This window comes from Anolis carolinensis, chromosome 1 (assembly GCF_035594765.1).
Source record: "Anolis carolinensis isolate JA03-04 chromosome 1, rAnoCar3.1.pri, whole genome shotgun sequence".
Lineage (NCBI taxonomy): Eukaryota > Metazoa > Chordata > Lepidosauria > Squamata > Dactyloidae > Anolis > Anolis carolinensis.
In genome coordinates, this window is record NC_085841.1 from 20,686,878 (window position 1) to 20,714,329 (window position 27,452).

Here is a 27,452-nt window from a genome sequence, read left to right on the forward strand (position 1 = left end):
CAAGAAAATGTCTGGTCAATTACTGGGGATAGGGGCAGGGAAAGTGAACTGTAGCCCAAAACAAATTCCTCCTAGTTGGATTTACGGTATGTTATAGTAAATAAATGTCTTTATGCACTAAGGAGACATTATTGGTAATTTGGTCAATCTTGCATTGTTCTCGGAGCTGTTATGTTAACCCCTGGATGCTCAAAATGGTAAAATCTGTTCAATGTTCACATTTTTATTCATATTTTAAAATGCAATTCTTAACACAGACAATTTTGTATGGGGAGGCAAGTTACCTCAAAGAAAGAGAAAACATTTTTTACTCACTGTTATGTCATGTCTCTGATTCTTTTCATGGTTTTTTCATGGTGTGGCAGATGATCCAACATAGTAAAAATTAAAAATAATAGGCAGACCGCAATCCTGCAGGAATGTAGAAAAAAATGTAGTTTCTTCACTTTCATTTTTTTCAAAAAGCAAGTTTCTAGACCTTGTGGTTGATAATGTGTGACCATGTCTGCTTGAACCACAAAAGCCAAAGTGGTAGCTGAAGAAGACTTTCAAAAGTTGGAGTGGAGATTTACATATTCCATGATAGCTGTTTTTTCTTCACAGTGTCCGGCAGAGCTAGGATAAATTGCTAAAAAGAAAAATATATTAAAAAATTAGATACATACTGGACATTTGTCTAATTTACATACTTCACAAATAGCAGAATGCAAGTGATTTTATGGTGCAGAACCCAAAATGCCAGGTAGAATTTTCATGACTTACAATTTCAATTTATGTATTACATACATACAACCAAGTTGCTTAAAGCTTTTGAGATGGATCAGGGCATTGGTAAAGGTAAAGGTTTTCCCCTGACATTAAGTCTAGACTCTGGGCGTTGGTGTGCATCTCCATTTCTAAGCCGAAGAGCCAGCGTTGTCCGTAGACACCTCCAAGGTCATGTGGCCGGCATGACTGCATGGAGCACCGTTACCTTCCTGCTAGAGTGGTTCCTATTGATCTACTCACATTGGCATGTTTACAAACTGCTAGGTTGGCAGAAGCTGGGGCTAACAGCAGGAGCTCACCCCCCCCCCCCCCCGCTCACTTGATCTGAACCGCCAACCTTTTGGTCAGTAAGCATAAATCAAATAAATTAAGAAATGTACAGGTTGACCAACATGTTCAAAACTCTAGCATAGTTATCCTGGCCAAAATCTATTGCACAAAGCTATCAATCTTTTCTTTTTCAGCTACTCCTTTGATAAAGTGGGGGGGGGGGGGAGGGAGGGAACGGCTTATAATATTTTTATTAGTAGAGCAATTTTCAGCACAATGGTTTAAATTTACACTTTGGCATCCATATTTTCTTTACTATTAACTATTTGACTGCCCTTTTGTTTAATATTACACATTTATCCTGTGGTCTTCTGGCACATCTAAAGTCAATTAACTATATATTTTGAAAATATAATCCAAGAGATCAAATAAGCAATCACTTATATTTTTTACTCTACAAGACTTGACTGAATTTTAATGGATGGTTTAGAGACTCTTAACCATCCATAACAAATGCAGACTATTAAGCTTTAGAGTGTTCCAGGGCCAACATTAACACAAATACTTTCCAAGGCTCTTCTTTATCTTGCATTCTGTTTTGAAATTACTGCTGTTCGAGTTAAATAAAACACACAACACTGATCCATTAACCAGAATTTCTTTTTTCATTAATGCATTACAAACAGCCCTGGTTTCTCTTAGAAACCTCGTTCTTTTCTGTTTGAGTAACTATGAAATTGTTTACAAGAGGACAAAAAGCCTTTTGGTAGCATCAACATTATTATTATTATTATTATTATTATTATTATTATTATTATTTTATTGTATGACACAGCAAACAAGATAGATATGCTGGATTTCGTATCACAAAATCACAAGTCGAACACTTCGCAAGTGTCTAGGACTGTGTGATGTATTTTCGGATGATGCGTGCAGATCCCAGTAGGGTGGCCGTTTGCAGTTGACAGATCGTAATTTTGTCAATGTTTATTGTTTTCAAATGCCAGCTGAGATCTTTTGTCACGGCACCCAGTGTGCCCATCACCACCGAGACCACCTGCACTGGTTTCTACCAGAGTCTTTGAAGTTCAATCTTGAGGTCCTGATAGCGGCTGAGTTTTTCCTGTTGTTTTTCGTCAATGTGACTGTCACCTGAGATGGCGACATCAATGATCCAACCCTTTTTCTTTTCCACAACTGTGATGTCTGGTGTGTTGTGTTCCAGAACTTTGTCAGTCTGGATTCGGAATAATAATAATAATTATTATTATTATTATTATTATTATTATTATTATTATTATGTTTATTTATACCCCGCTTTATCTCTCCTGAAGGAGACTCAAAAGCACCAGCATACAATTTAAAATATACAACTATGCAAACATTAAAACAGAAAATATCATATCTTATGGGTGTTTTTCTGTTATAATGTAAGCTATATATAGAGCATCGTGTGTTAACTTTAGAGGGTCAACAAATGCGATTTAGCATTTTTAGGATGTCTCTCACCATGGCACCCTTCAAGTATACAGTAGAGTCTCACTTATCCAACATAAACGGGCTGGCAGAATGTTGGATAAGCGAATATGTTGGATAATAAGGAGGCATTAAGGAAAAGCCTATTAAACATCAAATTAGGTTATGATTTTACAAATGAAGCACCAAAACATCATGGTAGACAACAAATTTGACAGAAAAAGTAGTTCAATACCCAGTAATGCTATGTAGTAATTACTGTATTTATGAATTTAGCACCAAAATATCATGATATATTGAAAACATTGACTACAAAAATGCGTTGGATAATCCAGAATGTTGGATAAGCGAGTGTTGGATAAGTGAGACTCTACTGTATTTAAAAAGGAGTCCATCCCATTACAATGACTGGTAACAATGTGATGGGAAAAATTAGACATCTTACAGAAAACTTGCTCTTGATATAATCATTAAAGTAATTATAAAATAATGCTCCCTATAACAAATAAGGCTGCAACATGTTTAAGTCCAGTGTGTCCTCTTAAATTTGTGCATCAGGCACTAAAGCAACTACATTTCTCTGACACACTGCACCGCTTTGTTCCTGCTTAAGCGTCTGAGGGGAAACGGAAAGGGCCTGAGGCTGTTAGAAAGGGTGGGAGTTAAAGTCCAAAACACCCGGAGGGCCCAACTTTACCCATGCCTCCACTAGCCCCACAGAATCTCCTATACTACAAAATAAAATACCGTAGTAACATTAGTTTAAAAAAATCACAGCACAGAATCTGGTCATATATGAAAGTACAAAAAGAACAAGACTGAAATATATAGTGCAAAATGTGGTTTAGCTGCAAAGTAATAGCAAATTGTGGTTTCTCAGCACAATATTAAAAATTACATGTATATTCGTAGCAGTGATTACAATATATTTGTTTATAGAGAGGGAGAGAATTCTGGCAATAGCAAAGTTTTCAAAAGAGCACTAGTGATAGTGATGGGAAATCACTAAACTACTGCATGTTTTAATCCAAAGTTATTTAAAGTATTCTTCTTCTTCAATCACAGTTGTTTCCGACTCTTTGTGACCTCATGGACCAGTCCATGCCAGAGTTCCCTGTCGGCCGTCAGTGCCCCCAGTGAAGCCAGTCACTTCAAGGATACCGTCCATCCATCTTGCCAGTGGTCGGCCTCTCTTCCTTTTTCCTTCCATTTTTTCCAGCATCGTGATCTTTTCCAAGCTTTCCTGTCTTCTCATGATGTGGCCAAAATACTTCATCTTTGCCTCTAATATCCTTCCCTCCAGTGAGCAGCCGGACATTATTTCCTGGAGGTTGGACTGGTTGGATCTTCTTGCGGTCCAAGGCACTCTCAGGACTTTCCTCCAGCACCAAAGTTCAAAAGCATCTATCTTCCTTCGCTCAGGCTTCCTTATGGTCCACCTCTTGCATCCATAGGTTACTATGGGGAATACCATTGCTTTGACTATGCGGACCTTCGTTGCCAGTGTGATGTCTCTGCTCTTCACTATTTTGTCAAGGTTGGCCATTGCTCTCCTCCCAAGAAGTAAACATCTTCTGATTTCCTGGCTACAGTCTGCATCTGCAGTGATATTTGCGCCTAGAAATATAAAGTCTGTCACTGCCTCCACGTTTTCTCCCTCTATTTAAAGTATAACCTTGTATAAAATAATGTTAATCCTAATAAGCAATTTTCAAACATCCAGATATTTTATCAGTTATCCTATGACCTCTATACTTCTTGCCAGAACACTGGAAGTCAGAACAAACATGACTCCTTGCTTTTTTACCTTGAATATAATATTTTTCATAGCAAAAAATGTCTAGAGTTTTTTAAATCTAGCCTTCAAATAAAATTGTAGAAATTCAGAGAACAGGCTATTCTTGAGAAGAGTTCACTACCATATTCTCATTGACACATATATGTACCATGAGATTAGACTTATATTTATTATCACCACTCATCAATGATTTTTGGAAGAGATACAGAGAATAGAAACATAACCACAATAGTGCAAATAAAGATTCAGAAATTAAAACAATAAAAAAGCAATCAAGTGTTCTTGTGTGTTTGAGATTTTTAAAACCTGTAGCAATATTCAGTCAAATCAGAATTGAAAAAATGTCTATATGTTTTCAGCTTCTATGTCTACAATATCAAATTTATGCTCTCACTCCGTACAGACTTTAGTTACGTCAACTGAAGTGAGAAATTATTGCGTCCCTATTCTTGAAAAAAAAAAGCTTACAGAAAAGCAATGTTCCATTTGATGCCCTCAACAGATCAGATGTGGTTAAAAGGCGACTTAAATTGGTTTTCACATGCAAGAAAGAACCAGATCATACAAAACAAAAAACAACAAAGAAGAAAGAATGAAATGAGTCTATAAAGAAAGCTTTACTTTCACATATATGGGTAAGGCCAATGTTTTGCAATAAGCATGAGGTGGAGTGGGGCAGGATCGGTGAAAATGTTCCCAGTGAAAGGGAGATAACAAGAATATCTCTTCAAACCATGGCTGCGAATCATCCTGCAGCCATGATTCATGAAAGGAAGTCTAGCAGACAAGCTATTTCTTCCCATGGAATATTGCAACACTTGCCTTCAAGGCATCTATAAGAATTTTTATTTATTTAATAGACTCTATTTATTAGGCACCTTTCCATTCAAAACGCTCAAGGCAAATATGCTCTTATGGAAGCCTGTTGTTACTCCAGGCTCTCCGGGAGTTTTTTTTTTTTTTTTGGTAAATATGCCTCTTGTTTTGCAACAAGAGATAGTGTGGCAACTATGTAGCCTGAGGGTGGAAAAGTAAATACAATGATCATGCATTCTTACAGAGTCCTGCTTTGTGAACAGCTCTCCTCTAAACAGAGGATTTTAATCTCTACTGAAAAGGTTCCATCCGGCAGTATGAATATGCAATCCGTTTTCACAAGATACGACTTGGTGGAAAACAAAAACACGAAGGCATCTATGCACACTTGCTTTATGCTACATATTGTAATATTTCAATGCCAACCAAAAAAACGCAACCGAAAATTCATGAGCACAAAGCTAGGGCTCATTCAAAACTTTATGTTACCCAAGGCAAAGGAGCAAATTAAGACCCTTCCCAATCCAAGTTGATACCCTCCAACATTTCAAGAAGAAAACTGAATCCAAATTATCTGCTTTGAGCTGGTTTATATGGCAGTGTAGACTCATATAATCCAGTTCAAAGCAGATAATGTGGATTATCTGCTTTGGTAATCTCGATTATATGGCAGTGTAGAAGGGGTCTGAGACACATGTGGCCAAGCAACAGAGAGTGGTCAAGATCACAAAAGTTATTACGAAGAAGAACAAAAAAGCCAGGTGGGGCTGCAGCAATTTGTTGTTGCCTAAGACTACTCAGTGTTAATTGAGCGTAAACTAAATTTTAAAAGCACCTGAAGACATGAGATGAAAAAGGATGAATTGGCACTGTCTCTCTTAAATTGAGAAAGTTACAGGATATGCAGCACACCAGGCAGAAAAGAGCATCTCATCTCTAAAAATAAAAATACACCAACATCTGCTAAGTAAGGGACATTGATTTCTTGATGTAATGCCTATTATCATTTATTGTATTTTTAATGGTGCTATGATATGTTGTTTTATATTTTGTTATATTGTATTGCTCTGGGCATGGCCCCATGTTAGCTGCCCCGAGTCCCCGTTGGGGAGATGGTGGCGGGGTATAAATAAAGTTTTATTATTTATTATTATTATTAAGATACTCAGGAGAGGGGTTTCTCTCAAAATCCAGTCCTCTCCTTCTCAGTGGCTGCTCCCTCCCTACAGAATGTCTCCCATTGCAAACACGGCTGATCCACTGGGTTGCTGTGAGTTTTTCAGGCTGTATGGCCATGTTCCAGTAGCATTCTCTCTTCACATTTCGCCTGCATCTGTAGCTGGCATCTTCAGAGGTTATTTTGGCAGTAAAGCAAGTGGAGTGTCTATCTATCTATCTATCTATCTATCTATCTATCTATCTATCTATCTATCTATCTATCTATCTAGCCCCCAGATGGCGTAGTGGACTAAGTGACTTGAAGGTTGGGTTGCTGACCTGAAAGCTGCCAGGTTCGAATCCCACCTGGGGAGAGTGTGGATGAGCTCCCTCTATCAGCTCCAGCTCCATGCGGGGACATGAGAGAAGCCTCCCACAAGGATGGTAAAAACATCAAAACATCCGGGCGTCCCCTGGGTAACGTCCTTGCAGACGGCCAATTCTCTCACTCCAGAAGCAACTCCGGTTGCTCCTGACACGAAAAAAAAAAATCTATCTATCTATCTATCTGTGGAATGTCCAGAGTGGGAGAAAGAACCCATGTCTGTTTAAAGCAAGAGTGAATGTTGCAATTAGAAATCTTGAATAGCAGTGAGTAGCCATGAAGCTGTGAAGTCTATCAATAAGTGTATCTGCATAGAGGTAGCCTGGCTTCTGTTGCCTGGAAGCATCCTGTTTGGGAGGTGTTAACTGGCACTTGATAGCTTGCTGTCTGGAGTTCTCCTGTTTTTGAGTGGTGTTCACTATTTACTGTCTTGATTCTAGTGTTTTTTTTAAAATACAGTAGAGTCCCGCTTATCCAACATTCGCTTATTCAGCGTTCTGTATTATCCAACGCAGTTTGCCTTTTAGTAATCAATGTTTTTGTAGTCAATTTTTCAATACATTGTGAAGTTTTGGTGCTAAATTCGTAAATACAGTAATTACTACATAGTACTTATTGTGTATTGAACTGCTTTTTCTGTCCATTTGTTGTAAAACATGATTTTTGATGCTTAATTTGTAAAATCATAACTTAATTTGATGTTTAATAGGCTTTTCCTTAATCCCTCCTTATTATCCAACATTTTCACTTATCCAACATTCTGCCGGCCCGTTTATGTTGGATAAGTGAGTTAGTCTGCAGTGCCTTTCATGTTCTTTGATTAGTGTCTGGGCACTGCATTTGGTTGATCCACTATCTACTTCCCTTTCACAAGAAGGCAAAGCCCTTTTTGTTTCTCAGTAGCACTTACCCTTTTCATTGTTTGTCACTGCAATAGTGGCCATGGAGCTCCAGAGAGCTCCTGCACATCACTAGGCACCTTTGTTATTGTTTCTAAAGGTGCCCACATGGCTTGGAGAAAGGGGAATCGCCCCCGTGTTTCCCCTCTCCAAGTTGCTTTGCTGACATTTTGGCAAAGCCACCCAGCTATGGACAGGAATTTTCTAGAGTTGCCACTGCAGTGACAAAAGGGTGACCGTCCAGCGAGGCCAAAGCAAGACTTCGCTCCCAAAACAAAATACCTTGGCAGAATTTGGGGCTGGTCTGAAGAAGCAATATTTTGGATAAGCTCCAGATTTTGTGGCCCATATAAATGGGCCCTTTGTGATAATTTTACATTTTTTTAAAAAAAAAAAATAATGGTTTTGATGTGATAATTTTTAACTAATTTAACTTTGTGAAGCACCTCGTGTCTATACTGGCAGAAAGGCCATATACATGGAATGAATAAAAAAGAATATCAACCCCCTATGTACTGGGACTTCACTTCTGTTTTCTCTGAGTTCCTGTCCTTCTATTTGAGATATAAAATAGATAAATATGAACAAACGTAACACTTGGCACTTAAATATGGGCTTGTAAGCTTCACATATTTTAATATACTTTAGCAGTATAAATCCTTGTAGAGTCTGGTCACTTTTATTAGTCCCTTATTGATGATGTGCAGCAAAGGCTGAGATAGTAACTTAACTTTTGATAGTCTCCAAGGCAGATTTGACAGTCTACTAGACAGGATTATTTTGTTCCCTAACTGAAAGCAGTAAATTGTGATCCCCAGGCTCAAACCATGCCCCAACCTCTACTCCAATACTTGGCACAATATCCTAAAGTCTCACAAGCCCCTCTCTTCTTCTCTATCTGCATGGAAAAGATACAATAAAATAACATTATTGTTATCGACCGCGTTTCTGGGGGATCGGGTCCCTTAAGGAGAGAGCCGATCCGGTCCTGAGGGAACGGACCTTGGCGAAGCCAAAAGAAGAATATAAGCCGCAATACAACCTGAAGCCTGGAATGAAGAAGGTCCGCCAAGTTGAAGGAAAATCCGCCAAGGAGTTTTATTGAGCAATTCAGCTGAAAAGGACGCTAATAGCGATCATTCAATCTACTAGCGTAACATATGTTTCAAATAAAGCCATATTTATACAATGTTTCGGTCTGACAGCCCTTTGAATTTCCCGCCCCGCTTCCCCGCCCATCTGATCGCGGATAGGCTGGGAGGTTGAACGAGGCGGGCTTTCGTTTCCCGCCTTGCCCTGCTGGCCCAATGGAGAGCCGTTTTTTGTCCCCACTCGGGCCAATCAGAGAGGAGGAGGCGGGAGCTATTGAAACAATGAGGTGGCAGGACAGGAAATATCAGATTAATTCTGGCCCAGCCGATTTCTAAAGGAATTAATGGCACCCATCAAGGATGTCCGGGGTCCTGTCACGTTCACAGATTTTAGATATGTCTTGGGGTGTCAGACGGGAAGTGGTGATGGGTGGTGATGAGCCGTCATTGACGGGCCCCACAGGGTGCCTTCCAGCGGCGTCCTGGCCTGGGATATGACAATGTTTGCCTTGGGGGCGAGTCACCTTTAGGAATCTGGTGCTCAAGCCCTATATTGTCCATGCGATCGGAATGAGATTGGATTAAACTGTGGCAGATTATCCTTTTGTTTTTGGGAAGGGAGGTCTGGGACATGGGGCTAAGGTTCACGTTGGGGTCATAATATTTCCCATTTGATTTCATGATTTGACAATTATATGGGATAGAACGAAAAATAAAATAAAGTTGGAACATAAACCCTGCTGGGAAGAATACATATTTTCCGGGGATCCCAAAGAGTACAAATACATATAGGCAGGTAGATAGATTTCAAGGAAATAAAGGAGAATCCATAAAGGTGGGTGACATTGCATAAAGGGGAATCATGAATGATATAAACAATAGAAAACATTTGATACAACATCTGGGGAGAAGTGGAGTTCTGGCAGCATGATTTTACAATTCATGAAGTTGTTATCTCTTGCCTCAGAATGCAGGGATAATCCACAGTAAACTCCAGTAAAAAGTCTCAATCACCTTCTACTATAAATATATGGAATATAGAACATAAAGTCTTGATTTTTGAACTATCTTTTACAAAGTCCTGGAGGGGAGGTCACCTCGATCACATTTTGAAGGTTAAATATTACTTTCAAAAAATCAAAATCTATTGTTCCAGATGATTGCCTCACTCTATCATAAGGTAGGGCCAGTTTCCCTCCTAGATACAGCTTGTTGTCTCATCTACTGTGTTATGCAATATAAAAATATACCTCTTGTGCACCCGATCCTTTTATTTTGCTGCATTGAGCCCCAAGTTATTTGTGCCTCTGTCTGTTGAGGTGCAGGGAAAAGAGTCAGAGTAGACCAAGTCTTGTCCATATCTTATCGGAGGCCTTCGAGGTTACACAAACCTTTTTCTGAACTTTGTCCCAAAATGAACCTCAGCCTTCTTAAGGAGTGCAAGACGTTGAAGTTCTAGCAGCGAAAAACATCTAGTACCAGACATTGTGGGCCCCGCCTAGAACTAACGTACTGTTTTCTCGGCTTAAGAGGCAGGATAATTGCAAGGTCAAAATCACATGATAATGTTGGTATTTTATGGCACTCTGGCTAACAGCACCTTTCAAAAACATCCATGTATAACAAAACAAATCCTGAACTAATACTCCTTTAATTATAAAAAGGAACATGGGAACAACAGCATGTGAATGCAGACAGGCCGCATACAAATAAACCATAAAAAAGGAGTCATGCAAACAATTCTTTCCTATCTCCGTTCCACTTTAGAGAGAAAGCTTTCCCCCAGACTTTGCCATAAAAATAATAGCCAGTCTCTCTCCCTCGCATGACCCTGCAATTCAAGAAAGGAAGCTGTTTTTTCTATTTTCTGGGACCATTTACTGGATTTGTTTTTCAGCAATCACTTTAAAAACCGAGGTACTGTATATTCTCATGTGTAAGTCAGCCTAATGTATATACAGTAGAGTCTCACTTATCCAACGTAAACAGGCCGGCAGAACGTTGGCTAAGCGAATATGTTGGATAATAAGAAGAGATTAAGGAGAAGCCTATTAAACACCAAATTAGGTTATGATTTTACAAATTAAGCACCAAAACATCTTGTTATACAACAAATTTGACAGAAAAAATAGTTCAATACGCAGTAATGCTATGTAGTAATTACTGTATTTACGAATTTAGCACCAAAATATCACGATGTATTGAAAACATTGACTACAAAAATGTGTTGGATAATCCAGAATGTTGGATAAGCGAGTGTTGGATGAGTGAGATAGATAAGTTTAGAGTAAAAGTTAGGAGTATGTAACCAACAAATATTTTCCTCTCCTTTTAAAGCTGCATAGTATAAACATACAGTAGACTCTCACTTATCCAACATAAATGGGCTGGCAGAATGTTGGATAAGCAAAAATGTTGGATAAAAAGGAGGGATTAAGGAAAAGCCTATTAAACGTCAAATTACATTATAATTTTACAAATTAAGCACCAAAACACCATGTTTTACAACAAGTCTGTCACTTGTTTGGGGGAGCATAGATGCACTTGTGTTGCTGTTTGAGTGTGTTGGCCCGTTACGCATTGCTGCCTAGAGAAACAGTTGTGGATCTGGGCAGGAGGCAGACTGCGTTGGATAATACAGAACGTTGGATAAGCGAGACTCTATTGCACTTGGGTAAATCTAAAGAGAAGGATGGAATCTGTTTATTTGATGTATTATAATTAGTGATGGTAGTGATAAATTGCACTGCTGATATTAAAGTATGTACATTTATACAAATACAGACAAGGCAAGGAATATACATGAGGAAAAAGAATGAGAATGCAGCCTGACAAAATGGGGAAATGGAAGAGCAAAGTAAGCAATCTGCAACTATTAGGGATCCAGAGATTTACTTTAATTGTGTCAGAAGCGACTTGAGAACATACTGCAATTCGCTTCTGCTGTGAGAGAGTTGGCTATCTACAGAGATATTGCCTAGGGAACGCCCGGATGTGTGGCTTCTCTCTATTGGGAGACTTCTCTCATGTCCCCACAAGCTAGAACTGACAAACGGGAGCTCACCCCATCTTGCGGATTCGAACCAGCAACCTTAAGGTCAGCAGTTCAGCCAGCACAAGGTTTAACCCATTGTGCCAGCATGGCTCCGATGGGATCCAGAGTGAGGGCAGTGAGAAGAGGTAGACAACAGAAGCACTCCCATCCCATTGCCCCTCCCTTGCCCAAACCAGAGAACGAAAGACAGCCCTCCTTTCTTCACTTTCCTTTTCAGCCTGAGCAGAGTTTAGCAGCAACACTAGGGAATCATTCTGAATATTTGAGGTGAAACAGAGAGGCAATGGTCATTTTTAATAAGAGCTTCATGAATAAGCTTCTCTGCAGGGATACACTGGTGGCCATTTAAAAAAAGATCTTGACCCTATTAAAAATAGCACTCGGTCACTCTTCAGAGACATTTTTGCATATTAAAAATAGACAATGCTGTCCCACTCTAGCACAAAAAGTAAGGTTTGGAAGCAGGGGTCTCTGGTTTGGACAAGGGGGTATCTTTGCCTCTTGTTACTACCTTTGTGTAAGGTCCCTGTTCTCATGTATAAGTTGAGACAGGTTTTTGAAGCATTTTTTCACATTTTAACAACATATACTAAGTTTTGCTAGCATAAGCCCTATTCACTCATTAATCCTCACATGATTCCAATTTCATGAATGCCACTTGGTCCAGCATTTCCATAATGCTCCCAATAGCTCTCCCTGCAGTTCAGCAGGCTGGTGCAAGGCACTTGGCTCCTTCAAGCAGAGAAGCAAACAAGAAGGCACACAAATACCCAGCCGAAATATTCACTGCCTAAAGCTGGACAAGGCACCCTAGGAGGCACCTAGCCAAAGTTTGTTCATTTTCATGGTTTCCTCCCTTTCTGTTGAAATTGTCCACATGCTTGTGGATTTCAATGGCTTCTCTGTGTAGTTGACATGATGGTTGTTAGAGTGGGCCAGCATTTCTGTGTTCTCAAATAATATGCTATGTCCATGTTGGTTCATCAAGTGCTCTGCTTTGGCTGATTTCCCTGGTTGAGTTAGTCTGCAGTGTCTTTCATGTTCCTTGATTCGTGTTTGGGCAATGCTGTGTTTGGTGGTCCCTACGTAGACTTGTCCACAGATGCATGGTATACGGTAGACTCCTGCTGTATAGCTCTTATGTTGTTTTAAATAAACCTTTTGAAACTTTCAGGATTGATAGGCGTCCTGTTTTTCAGAGATTTCTGCATCTCTCTCATCAAATCTCTTAACGTTGACTCAAGAATTCTTTTCCAGCCACCACACTACACCTTCTGCTTGCTGTGAGCTAACCGCTCAGTTTAAAATCCTGTTTAGTATTTTACAATACTCTGCTATTTTGGAGATTTCGCTAACATTTGCAACCAATTAACTTTTTAAAAAAGTAAGCAGTTAGAATTATAGAGATTGAATGGACTACAATGAGCATCGACTCCAACCCCTGCCATGCAGGAATGCACAACTAGAACACACCTAAAATATGTCAACCTGACCTCTGTTCAAAGACATTCAAAGATGGCAAATTTATCACCCCCAACAGCAATCACTGTTTAAAAGCTCTTACACCACATTATCATGCTAGGGCTTTAAAGCAGGCAGCCCTGCATTTCTGCCACCTGCAGAATTCTGGGAAATGTAGTTTGGGAAGGCGAGGACCTCTGTAGCCAAGAATTCAAAAGGCCCACCCTAAATTACATTTCCCAGAATTTTAGAAGTGGCAGAAATGCGAGGCTGCCCACTTTAAAGCCCTGTAACTTAGACAGTCAAAAATGTTCTTCCTAAAGTTTAGGTCGACTGTCCTTCCTTGTAATGTGAAAGCATTGGTTCATATTCTACTGTCTGGAAGAGAAGAAAATAACCTTGCTCCATCAATATCCATGAAATTCCTCCACATAAGCAAAATTTTCAAGTCATACACATCTCAACTCTACAGCCAGATCTCCACATTCATTGGGTTTAGAGGCCCATGATCTCCATGACAGTGGAAAAAACTCAAATAAAAAAAACCCAAACATTGGGGATAACATCTCCTTAGGTCAGTGGCTCTCAACCTGTGGGTCCCCAGGTGTTTTGGCCTACAAGTCCCAGAAATCTCAGCCAGTTTACTAGCTGTTAGGATTTCTGGAAGTTGAAGGCCAAAAACATCTGGGGACCTACAGGTTGAGAACCACTGATGTAAGTCCTCCAGTGTGATTCAGTGCTCAACAGGAGAATCCAGATATTCCTAGAGTGCACATATCAAATCCACCAATAATTAAATCCATAAAAGTCAAACTCACAAATGTGGACGGCTGACATACTTCAAAATGCACAGTTGGCCATTTTGCATGCGAGTGAATGATTAATAATCTAGTGTAAAGTAATTATGTGAAGAGAATTCTCATGATAATTCTGTTTTTCACATTATGTATTATTTATGCATTATTAAAGGAGCTGAATGTCTTTCTCGTTTTTATTCTAACGATCTTGTGAGGTGAATCAGCCCGAGAGGTAGCAACCAAGGTCACTCAGCAAGGAGTGGAAAGCACCTACTTCCAGAAAGAGCAGGAAATTATTTCCACTGTGGTGTCTGTGGTGCATAATGTTTTCTCCAACTCTCTGCATGTTTATGTGTGTATGGACAAATATCATATGTGAATTCAGTGTTTGTAACAGAAGAGGGATGTGGTAAATCTCATCCTTTATGTGGTGCACTATGGTGTTTTTTATAGACACCAATTTGTAAAGAAAAACATCAAAATGGGGTCCTTTGGAAAACAGTAATTAAATAATGTCTATGTATATCTTTACAGGGGTCCACTAGGCTGTGATTGTAGATTAGGAAGTTTTTAAAACAGTGTGTGAAGGTTAAAATCTTACATTCAGTCACCTTTGAGTTATTTATATATTCCTTTCCTGCAACTGCTTTGGTTCACAACATGACAACTACATAACAATTAGGTTCATTCCAAAAAATGAATGTCATCATAATAGCCAGAGAATGACTTCTGCAATCAGGACTAATATTCAGTTACTAAGAATTCATTACACTAGAAGAACCAACAATACTGCAATGGAAATATTAACTATAAAGCCAAGGTTTGTTTAGTAAACCAGCCCCGTCTGGCATAAATCTGCCCACACGAAGCAAGTGAATACAGCACTGAATGAGACAAGTAGAATAATCACAGGATGTCTTAAACCTATACCTGTTGATGGACTCTATAAGGTAGCTGGCATCCCCCCCCCCCCCATGTGCGATGGGAAGTTACTGACAATTGCAAGAGAAATAAAGTTAAACATTGTGAAAGCCACCCACTGTATGGCTATCAGCCTCCTCCCAGTAGACTTAAATCAAGGGAAAGTTTCATGAGAATCACCTCTCCTCTAAATGTTCCTCCAGCAACAACAAGAATATCCCTCTGGGCAGCAAAATCAGGCAATCCCAACTGGATGCCCCCCCCCCAAGGGTTTTTCTCCAGGGGCAAACAAGAATGGAAGTCCCTGAACAGACTCAAAAGTGGAGTGGGAAGATCAAAAGACAACTTGGCAAAATGGCACTACCTAGAAGAATCCTTCACCTTGTGCGACTATGGAGCAGAACAAGCAACTCCGCATCTGTACACTTGCCCACAATGCTCTGCCTCATGCACAGAGGAAGAACTGTTCAAAGCTACAGACAATGCAGTCACTGTTGCCCATTTTTGGTCTAAAACTATCTAGCTGCTTGTGATCCTTTATTATCTATTTTAAGCTTATTTATTTATGTAATGCTTTTGACACAAAATAAATAAATGAAAGCAAACCAGCAGAACTAAGCAGCAACAAAGTTACACCAGCATTTCCATGTCAGTGTATAGGTGTAATAAATTGTTGAAATCACAGCCAATTAATTAAAATATATTTCAAGAGCACGCAGGTATTTCCCTCCAAATGTTTTTGAAATAGTCAAATTTTGATATTCTCATTTGCTAACAGAATTCAAATACAGTAGAGTCTCACTTATCCAACACTCGCTTATCCAATGTTCTGGATTATCCAACGCATTTTTGTAGTCGATGTTTTCAATACTTCATGATATTTTGGTGCTAAATTCGTAAATACAGTAATTACTACGTAGCATTACTGCATATTGAACTAATTTTTCTGTCAAATTTGTTGTATAACATGATGTTTTGGTGCTTAATTTGTAAAATCAAAACCTAATTTGATGTTTAATAGGCTTCTCCTTAATCTCTCCTTATTATCCAACATATTTGCTTATCCAACATTCTGCCAGCCCGTTTATGTTGGATAAGTGAGACTCTACTGTAGTATCAAATATTTTTCTCTGGGTTTCAAAACACTGTCTTTGCCCAGTTCTTTGGAACATAATCACCAAGTTGCCAAGACAAACCAGACATTCATAATCTAGATCAGATTTCCCCAGTAAACTGCTATTTGGACGTTGGATTACAAACTACAGTAGAGTCTTGCTTATCCAACCTTCACTTATCCAACGTTCTGTATTATCCAACACGGTTTACCTTTTAGTAGTCGATGTTTTTGTTGTCAATGTTTACAATACATTGTGATGTTTTGGTGCTAAATTCGCAAATACAGTAATTACTGCATAACGTTACTGTGTATTAAACTGCTTTTTCTGTCAATTTGTTGTAAAACAAGATGTTTTGGTGCTTAATTTGCAAAAATCATAATGTAATTTGATGTTTAATAGGCTTTTCCTTAATCCCTCCTTATTATCCAACATTTTCGTTTATCCAACGTTCTGCCGGCCCGTTTATGTTGGATAAGTGAAACTCTACTGCACATCATCCTCATGCTTTGGGTACCAGAATGGGGAAGTGTGATCTAAACTTTAACATAGAAACTATTTTGGTACTGTTCTATTATCCGGGCAGACTCCAAAAGGGAGCTTAGACAGAGAAGGGTAGTCCATTTTAAGGGGGGGGGGGTGTTGAAGGTGTTATTCCCCCACCCCCATTTCCCATGTCATAAACAATGGTTGCTGCAACAATGGTGATATGGGTGGAAAAAAATAACAGGAAAACAGGGTGAAATGGTTTTACTCCTTCAACCCCCCCCCCCAATGAACTATCCTTCTCTGTCTAGGCCTCCTTTTAGGCTCCCTCCGGATAATGGAACAGTACCCAAATTTCTCATACCATTTGCTGTTAGTATAAGTATCTGCTTCAATTGCAGCACAGAAAATGTATAGCAATCTCTCTGCAAAACTAGAAATGAATTTAAAAAAATTATTGCACAAAACAAACTGTTCTCCTGGAAACTGCAATGCAAAAGAGACACAGAAAGCACAGAAACAACTTTAAAATCCAATATCCTAAAATGTAATAGAATCCAATGGTAAAAGTGCCTCTAATAACGATTTCTTTATTAATAACACCCCCTACAGACTTTTGGGTGGAACTGTTCTTACTGAGACAAAACAGCGACTGAGGTTAGCTCTGAAAGTACCAAATAGATATTCTTGTAACTATCAACAATATGTTTCTTAAGCTTCCTGTTTACATGAATTTAAAGCTGACTTCAGTACAAAATCGTGTTTGTTACTTTAAGCTTGAAACACTGAAGTTCCATTAAACAATTATTAGTTCATGTACAGATAACACATTTAGGCAAAATATATCCTATCATATGAAGAAGTGCATTTTATCAATAATAATAATAATAATAATAATAATAATAATAATAATAATAATAATAGAAAAAGGTTTGGATCATTGATGTTGCCATCCCAGGTGACAGTCGTATTGACGAAAAACAACAGGAAAAACTCAGCCGCTATCAGGACCTCAAGATTGAGCTTCAAAGACTCTGGCAGAAACCAGTACAGGTGGTCCTGGTGGTGATCGGCACATTGGGTGCCGTCCCAAAAGATCTCAGCCGGCATTTGGAAACAATAGACATTGACAAATTTACGATCTGCCAACTGCAAAAGGCCACCCTACTGGGATCTGCGCCCATCATCCGAAAATACATCACACAGTCCTAGACACTTGGGAAGTGTTCGACTTGTGATTTTGTGATACAAAATCCAGCATATCTATCTTGTTTGCTGTGTCATAATAATAATAATAATAATAATAATAATAATAATAATAATAATAATAATAATAATAATATACTTTATTTATATCCCCCTCTCTCCTAGGGGACTCAGAGTGGCTTACAACAAGGCAAAGCAATACAAAATAATAATAAGCACATAATACATTAAAAATCAAGACAAATGATAAATAGAACAGAACATAATAAAAACAATATTGGAATCTGTTCCTTTTTGGTCCAGTTTATATCCTAAAATCAATGTAAATCTCTATTTGTTTTTAGGGAATGCAAAATTTACGCTTTCTCTGGTACAGGAGGTGAACACAGTACAACTTATCTGTAGCAGTATAATCCTAGTACTCACAGGTCAACAGTGCCTGATCCCACGTAAACCAAACAGAACTGTAGTCTTAGGACCTTGTCACACACAAGCATTTATCCACTTTGAACAATGGCATGTACATTCAGCACACGCTGTTGTGTCCAGTAGCTCACACCCACATACGCGGGTGGGTCAAAAAGTTTTGCCTCCTGTGTCATAAAAATGTTATGAGTGAACATATAACAGCAGAAGTTGCTACAGATCATAGCCTGAATTGTCCTGTCATTCAAGTCATTTGAAACCACGCAGGTTGTCTTTCAGAGGTCCAAAAAGGCCACCTGTGTGATTTCAGATTCAATTACTTGAATGATGTTAAAACAGCTTTAAATCATGGGTCACAAAGCAAAACCCTGAATTTTTCCAAAATGGGTTTGATGGATTTGCAATGGCGCAAATGTGTACAAATTGATGGTGACTATGTTGAATGGTAGTTTTGGGTAGAGGACAGTTAAGGCTATGATCTGTAGCAACTTCTGCTGTTATATGTTCATTCGTAACGCTTTTATGACACATGAGGCAAACTTTTTGACCTACCTTCATAGATGGTGTTTCGGACTGCAGCACAGTTTGTCATACTTTAGACTTATAACGAGAAGACATGACACACTAGAGAATACAATAATGCTTAGTAAAATAAAAGCCCATAGGAAAAGAGGAAGCATTGCAAATGGATAGACTCAATCAAGAAAGTCTGCAAGAACTGAGCAGGGCTAATGGCGACTTGGAGGTCTCTCATTCATAGGGTCGCCATAAATCAACATCAACTTGACAGCACTTAACAACAACAATCTGATGCCGACTAAATATCACCTGAATGGGGAGTGCTGTTACCTAATCCACAAACACATGACTTGCATCTCAAAGCAAGAACTTATGATTGAATTATAGTGTGACATATCATGACTATCAGTTATGAAATGTCTCTTTCCATGCTTTTGCTTTTAATCACCAGTCTGTACTCATATAAATAGTCTGGCCCAGTTAGGCACACAACTGGCATCATCACTACAAAAACAAGGTTAAGTAAGAAGAGTGAAATTTCAAATTTGGCTGAAGTGTACAAACAAAGGCTTCAGGTTTGTTGCGTACTGGGAATTCCTCAATGAGAGAAACACGACCCGAGAGGCAGTGAATGAGTCAATGGGATTCCTGCTGCAAGTCAGTCAGCAACTTTGACAAAACAAAAAACTTTAAATCTATTAAAAGAATAAAGAACAGGGGAGGAAAGAAAAGATCAGATTTCACAAACCTGAGCATCGCAGTATAGCTTCAACATTACCAAAAAGTTTAGAAATGAGAATTAGAGGCCAGTAGTAAAATGGGGTTCTGTGACTTTTTCAGCCCAACGGAATAGATTAAGATGTGGTTAGGTAAAGGTTCACATTTCATGTTAACTATATAAGGTCAAAGACCTTCTTTCTTTCTTGGAGCTTACTCTCAGTATTGATTGTGCTGGCCTGAGCTATACAAAAGGAAGCTAGGGAGAATGGATAAATAGCAGGAATCGTTTGTTTGCTGTTGAGGGGATCGGGTGGTAGTAATTTCTTATCATTACAGCTGTCAACAGAAGATAAACATCTTACTCAGATAATTGTAAAACCATCAGTTGATTAAATAATCAATTCAAATTTCCTTATGAGTCATAACAAGTATTTTTAATCCAAAAGCCAACTTTTGTCATTTTAAGGCAATGTGTGTGTTTTTGTGTGTGCTATTAGGATGACCATAGAAAATATGTTTCTCTGATGTGTAAGTGAAAGACACAACTACTAAATCTGCACCTGTGGCCTGCAGTCTTTGCACTGAAAATTACACATGTCTAAAAAATCTGTTCATCAAATAGCTAGTTGATCAATGTTTTAAAATGATTAGCATATAAACAATGAAATACTGTAGTCCTACTTTTAACACTCCACTTTCATAATAGCTAGGTAGCTCCTCTTTGGGCTATGCTGAAAATTCTGCATTTATTTTTCAATGGAACTCTTAATCCACATCTACCTTTCCAAACCTTACAGCTCGACTAGGTTTAATAACTGCCAAGAGCTGCTCTTTTTCCTTATCCCATATGAATCTTACCTGGCACCTAACTCTTGCCTATAATCTTTTCTTTGGTTGAATTTCAACAGCATTAAAGCAGCAAACACTTTGATGCTTTTTACAGCTGTAGTTCTGTACCTTCTAGCACAGTGAAATGGCTCACTGGTTTTTACTGTCTCACTAAACCATGCGTTGCTTTTCTACAGAAGCTGGAGAAGATGAACAAAATAGTTGGTCAGGCAGCATCTTATTTCTGGCTTTTTTCCCTTCAAAAGCCAACTACCACCTGTTGATTCCCTTGATAAAGTGGAAGACTGCATTATAGATGGGTAGGCTCAACCAAGAAAACCATGAAGCTGGGTCTGCAAGGGCTGAGAAGAGCTTTTGATAAAAGGGTGACTTGAAGGTCTCTCATTCATGGTGTCACCATAAGTTGAAGTCAACTAGACAGCAATTCAGAGTAGCTCCCTTAATCACTGCATAGCTACTATGAACTTCCCCACATCTCAATTTGCAATAAGAAGATTAAAAAACATGTGATGTATTTGAAACAGGATTAACTGGGATGCAAGAGTAGCCTTGCTAAAGATTCTTATGTGGTAGTTGACAATCTTACTCCACCTCAAATATTCACAACAGGAACTTGGACACAGATCTTGCTTGGAAAGCAGTATTAATAATAATAAATAATAATAAACTTTATTCTTATACCCTGCCCCATCTTCCTGAAGGGACTCGGGGCGGCTTACATAGGGACAAGCCCGAACAACAACATAACAGCATTTCATGTATAAAATTTAACAGCAGATTAAACATTCCAGCAATAAACAGAACAACATACAAGACAGTTATTTAAAAGCCTGAGCATTAATTATTGCACACAGCAAAAGGTGACAAGTGCACCGCTCAAGGGCCCATGGATAAAATCAAAATGAATAAAGGAGAAATACGGGGACAGGTTCCATAAAGTGCTATAACATATGGGATGTTAACATGCAACCTTTGTTTGGTTTCCCACTTTCTTTTTCATTCAGATTAGACCCAAAGCTGTTTGGGGCAGCAGTGGCGCAATAGGTTAAACCCTTGTGCTGCTGAACTGCTGACCTGAAGGTTGGCTGAACTGCTGACCTAAAGGTTGGCAGTTCGAATCCACAAGAAGGGGTGAGCTCCCGCCTGTCAACTCCAGCTCCTGCTAAACTAGCAATTCGAAAGCATGCAAATGTGAATATGTAAAAAGGTACCGCTTTGACGGCAAAAGGCAAAGAGACGCTCCAAGCAATTTTGCTGGCCATACATCCAGAAGGTGACAACGCAGGCTAATCGGCTCGAAAATGGAGAAAAGCACCTCCCCAGAGTCAGAGATGAGCACCGCCTCCAGAAACTGGAAATGAAAGGAGAAGCCTTTGCCTTTGTTTGTGTCTCTATGTCTGGGGTTTCCTGCATTGCCTATCCTCCTAAAGGACACAGGAAGCAGCGCTGTGGAGTGTACCATCTTGCTCCTTGGGACTTGCCTGGGCTTGGCCGACCTCTCCATCTGCCCCTGCCCTGTTGGAATCAACAGCTAGGGCCAGTGCCGCGTGACGAAGGGTTTTCCTGTACCTGACACCATCAAGCCTTTTCTTTTTCTTTTTTCTTTCTTTCTTTTTTTTTTATTTTTTTTTTTATTTTTTTATTTTTTTAATTAGAGAGTTTAATTTTACTGGTTGAGACTGAATCAATGAGGAAGTTCTAGATAGGAATAGCTTGGATCATTTCTTCAGTGCTGCAGCCTGCCATCTATTTTATTTTATTTCTTTTTATTTTATTATTATTATTATTATTATTAATTTTTTTCCCCCTCTTTTTCTTTTGAGTGTGTATATGTGTGTGTGTGTATTATAGATAGGAGTGAGAAAGTTTTTATCTAATTTCAGGGAGACTCTGATAGGAAGCAGGTTTGAGAACCTGGTACTTAGGTCATAGGAAGTGATCACATAGGATTCGAGAGTTCTTGAGTTTTATTGATTGGTAAATTGATGGTCCCAGAATGTGAATGAAGGTATGTGTATGTTGGACGAGATACTGTTGAGCTGAAAGAGATAGTAGAAACGAGGGGTAATTTTGAAAGATTAGAGAGGTATATTATAGGAAGGTTTTTGAAAGGTAATAGGAATGAGTTGGCAGGAAACATCGAGGGAAAACGAACTCTTTTTCCTATGTGATCTACTGGGAAAATCGTTCAGTACTGTTTTACAACAGTTGGAGACACTGAACAAGAAAATTGACCATCTTTTCAAAGGAATTTCCCTAATGGTGAAGAATCCTTCTCCTATAGACATTATACAAACTGTACCAACCAGCTTTATTAATATTAATGAGGAATTAAATGCTCTGGAAAGCCAGGGAAGAAAAAAGCTAGAGGAGCAGAAGGAAGGCAATAGGTCAGGCTTGGAAGGGGCCAGGGATGGGGTGGAGTCTTTATCTGGGGAAGAGAGTCAGAGTCAGGGGAGGGACGGCCGGAAGGAAACTAATAGAGTCTCTCAGAGGACAAACAACACGCTGTCCCCAGAACTGTTTGGACACTCCCTGGACACTTACTGCAATTCCCAACATCTGTTGCGAACTAATAAGGTGGCAGTGGAAGTGCAAGACTCACTATTGAACAGAGGAAGATGGACATCTAAGCGAGCGGTCCGGACGTCTCTCTCACAAATTCTATCTTTAAGCTGGTCGAAAGTGAAGATCAAGACTATCGACTGGCTTCGTAGAGACTATCAGTCCTGGAACCGCTCCATTTGTCTTCTCATTGGATTGGAAGACAGAACACTGATGGAGGAATTGTTTTTGTATAGGCCCAAACTTCAACAGTGGGGCATTACTCTCAGGAGGGTACTAGTAGACCCATTGATTCGCCCCCTGGACATCAGGCGGAATCTTGGTAGACAAGACCCCCCAGGTTTAGGCCATGTCTATGTTACCTCTCAGTCCCGTTCTCAGACATCATTAGTGCCTAGCCCCCTTCCCACGCTAGATGATGATCTGTTAGATGACTCCTTTCCTCCTACACCAGCGGAGATAGGCCCCTCCTTTAAACAACCAAGTATTGCTGGTGATTTTCTATCTCAGGACAGCTGACTATCCCCTTCAATGGGCAACCTCAATCAGTCATCTCTCCAGGGGGGAGAGGGTTTCCACGGGCAGGGTCTCATTGAGGTGGTTTGGGGGAGAAGGAAGAACGGTCACTTTCGACCCAGGGAGAAGCGCAACAGAGTTTTTGCGACCCTGGAGAGGAATAGGTGTGGTAGTCTTCAGGACAGACCTCCCAGCCTTAAGGTCCTGCTTTTGAACGCCAGATCCGTCAACGGTAAAACAGCTGTTATCCAGGATTTGATCCTGGATGAGGGGGCGGATCTGGCATGCATCACCGAGACGTGGTTGGACGAGCAGGGTGGTGTGAATCTCACTCAGCTGTGCCCACCAGGTTTCGGGGTGCATCAGCAGGCCAGGGCTGGGGGGCGGGGAGGAGGAGTCGCGGTGATTGCTCGGCAGTCCATCGCCCTGATCAGATGCGCCGTTCCGCAGTCTTCGAGGTTTGAGTGTGTCTTCCTGAAGGTGGGAGCCCGAGACAGCTTGGGGATTCTGCTGGTGTACCGTCCACCCCGCGACCCAGCAGTCTCTCTGTCCGAGCTAGCAGAAGTGGTCTCCAATTCGGCCCTGGTCTCCCAACAACTCATAGTTTTGGGGGACTTTAATATTCATGCCGAGACCTCTTTGACAGGTGCAGCTCAGGATTTCATGGTTGCCATGACGACCATGGGGCTGACTCAAGTTATATCTGGGCCCACACATCAGGCGGGACACACGCTGGACCTCGTCTTCATTGTGGACGGTGGGACAGTCAGAGTGGAAGAGCAAAATATTCTTCCATTGTCATGGTCTGACCATCATCTGATCTGTTTGAGTTTCGCCATGTCTTCTAACCTCCGCAGGGGTGGTGGACCCATTAAGATGGTCCGCCCCAGGAGGCTGATGGATCCGGATGGACTCCTGAGGTCTCTTGGGGATCTTCCTGTTCTGGAGACTGGCGATCCTGTCGATGTCCTGGCTGATCGCTATAATAGTGAGCTGACAAGGGCACTTGACACGATCGCTCCCGAACGTCCTCTTTCGCTGCGTAGAGTCATGTCGACTCCTTGGTTCACTGAGGAGCTGGCTGTGATGAAGCGTGCGAGGAGGGGACTAGAGTGCATCTGGAGGAAATCTCGGGATGTGTCTGACCAAGCACGGGCTAAAGCCGCTATTAAGGCTTACTCCGTGGCTCTGCGAGCAGCCAGGAAAGCTTTCACGACTGCCCGCATAGCGTCTGCGGCCAACAGGCCATCGGAGTTGTTCCGAGTTGTTGGGGAGCTCCTGCGGCCTCCTGAGACCCAGGGGCTTCCTGATGACTTGGCAACTAGGTGCAGCGATTTTGCGCACCACTTTGCAGGCAAAGTTGCTCAGATACGCCATGAGTTGGACTCCAGCTTAATTGTAGTTCCAGCGGAGGTAACCGAGGCACCTGTCTGTCCGATTTTGTGGGATTCTTTCCGGCTTGTTCTTCCGGATGACGTGGAGGGGATTCTTGGGTCTGTGAGGGCGACCACTTGTGCTCTGGATCCTTGTCCCTCTTGGCTGGTTAAGCAGGCCAAAGAGGGGTTGTTGGATTGGTTTGTGGCTATAATAAATGCCTCCCTGGGTCAGGGGTCATTTCCATCTTGTTTTAAGCAAGCGGTGGTAAAACCGTTACTAAAAAAGACCTCGCTAGACCCATCTGTATGTAACAACTACAGACCAATTTCCAACCTCCCGTTTTTGGGCAAGGTTCTGGAGCGGGTGGTGGCCACGCAGCTCCAGGAGTTCCTCGATGACACTGATTTTCTGGACCGCTCGCAGTCTGGCTTCAGGCCTGGGCACAGCACTGAGACGGCTTTGGTCGCCTTGGTGGATGACCTCCGCAGGGAACTGGACAGGGGGAGTGTGACCCTGCTGGTTCTCCTGGACATCTCTGCGGCTTTCGATACCATCGACCATGGTATCCTTCTGGGGAGGCTCTCCGGGATGGGACTCGGTGGCACTGTTTTGCAGTGGCTCCAGTCCTTCCTGGAGGGCCGTTCCCAGATGGTGAAGCTGGGGGACACCTGCTCGGACCCCTGGCCTTTGACCTGTGGGGTCCCGCAAGGGTCTATTTTATCCCCCATGCTTTTTAACATCTACATGAAACCGCTGGGAGAGGTCATCCGGAGTTTTGGAGGGTGTTGCCATCTCTACGCAGATGACACACAAATCCACTACTCGTTCCCACCTGACTCCAAGGAAGCCCCTCGGGTGCTGAACCAGTGCCTGGCCGCTGTGGCGGACTGGATGAGGAGGAACAAGCTGAGGATCAATCCTGACAAGACAGAGGCCCTCCTGGTCAGTTGCTCGTCGGATCGGGGTATTGGGTGGCAACCTGTGCTGGACGGGGTTGCACTCCCCCTGAAATCACAGGTCCGCAGTTTGGGGGTCCTCCTGGATTCAGCGCTGACGCTTGAAGCGCAGGTGTCGGCGGTGGCCGGGAGGGCTTTTGCACAACTCAAACTTGTGCGCCAACTGCGACCATACCTCGTGAAGTCTGACTTGACCACGGTGGTGCATGCATTAGTTACCTCTAGACTGGACTACTGTAATGCGCTCTACGTGGGGCTTCCCTTGAAGACGGCCCAGAAGTTACAGCTGGTCCAACGTTCGGCAGCCAGACTAATAACGGGGGCGAGTTACAGGGAGAGATCTACTCCCCTGTTTAAGGAGCTCCACTGGCTGCCGTTCATCTTCCGGTCCCAATTCAAGGTGCAGACCATCATTTATAAAGCCCTAAACGGTTTGGGACCCGCCTACCTTCGTGACCGTATCTCCTATCATAAACCTGCCCGACCTCTCCGATCATCGGGGGAGGCCCTCCTGTCGCCACTACCTATATCTCAGGCTCGCCTTGTAGGAACAAGGGAGAGGGCCTTCTCTGCGGTGGCCCCTCGCTTGTGGAACTCGCTGCCCATTGAAATCAGGCAAGCCCCCACCCTTTTAGCCTTCAGGAAAGATTTAAAAACATGGCTCTTCCGGTGTGCTTTCGGAGAGTAAATGTTCTATGCTACTCCACCCCGATATTTATCCTCTAGACTGGTTCACTATCTGATGTCCCGTCCCTCGAGGTTTTATTCTGATCCCTTTCTCACCCAGAGTTTTAATTTTTAATCTAGTTTTTAAATGTAGTATTCATGCGGCCCGCTCGTGTTATATTGCTGTTTTGATCTTATGTTGTACTGTTTATTTTATGTAATGTATTATTTAATTGTATTATGTTATGGTTTATTGTATTGTCTTGGGCATGGCCCCATGTAAGCCGCCCCGAGTCCCCGTTGGGGAGATGGTGGCGGGGTATAAATAAAGTTTTATTATTATTATTATTATTATGTCATCATTGTATATGACTGTAAAGGCATTGAATATTTGCCTATTTATTTAAATGCTGTAATCCACTCTGAGTCTTCTAGGGGAGAAGGGTGGAATATAAATAATGTGTATTATTATTATTATTTTGTTGTATGACACAGCAAACAAGATAGACATGCTGGATTTCATTATTATTATTATTATTATTATTATTATTATTATTATTATTATTATTATTATTATTGAGTCCTCTATGGCATTAAGAACATTTGTGAAGTTGGTTTTTGAAAGGTACCTAACCCCCGAAAACTGAAAAATGAATTATAGGTGGCAGCACATTGTTGGCTAGGAGTAGAACATTATGTACAGATCAAAACTATCAAAATATCAAATCACTGGTACAGGGCTTTAAAAAGGCATTTTATATAAAAAGAACGCATATCCTCACTCTTCCCCCCCCCCCCCCGATTCCTGTAAAATTTGGTACCTTTTGGAAACAAGTTCTACATTCATCCATCTTTACCTTCTCTATCTGTAGAGGGAGAGAAAGGTCAATTGAAAGGTGACAGGAGGGTTTTGTAACACTACCATTAGGAATTCTGGCTTTACAAACTCTCAAGATCCAGTTAAACACCAAATGAAAACAGATGTCCAAATTACCTTCAAACTGACCTGAATTTTCATGCTGCAAGTAATCTTCAAATACTTAAAGAAAACCCAAAAGGATGAGGAGGGAGGTGTATGAGAAATAGAGATGCCAGGTTTTTAACTGATGCCATACTGGTGATTTTAGTAGTGGTTGATGTGCAGATATTATGAGGT

The 27,452-nt window shown here is 40.9% G+C and overlaps 1 long non-coding RNA gene across 4 annotated transcripts in view; it reads right to left on the reverse strand.

Annotated features, from left to right (window-relative positions):
- The window catches only part of LOC103280578 (uncharacterized), a 248,778-nt gene that overhangs the window by 187,473 nt on the left and 33,853 nt on the right, over window positions 1-27,452 (reverse strand). For all 4 annotated transcript variants that reach the window (XR_001730880.2, XR_010002941.1, XR_010002940.1 and 1 more), the window contains exon 3: window positions 316-628. This is a non-coding gene — a long non-coding RNA (uncharacterized LOC103280578). The remainder of the gene's footprint in view (window positions 1-315; window positions 629-27,452) is intronic.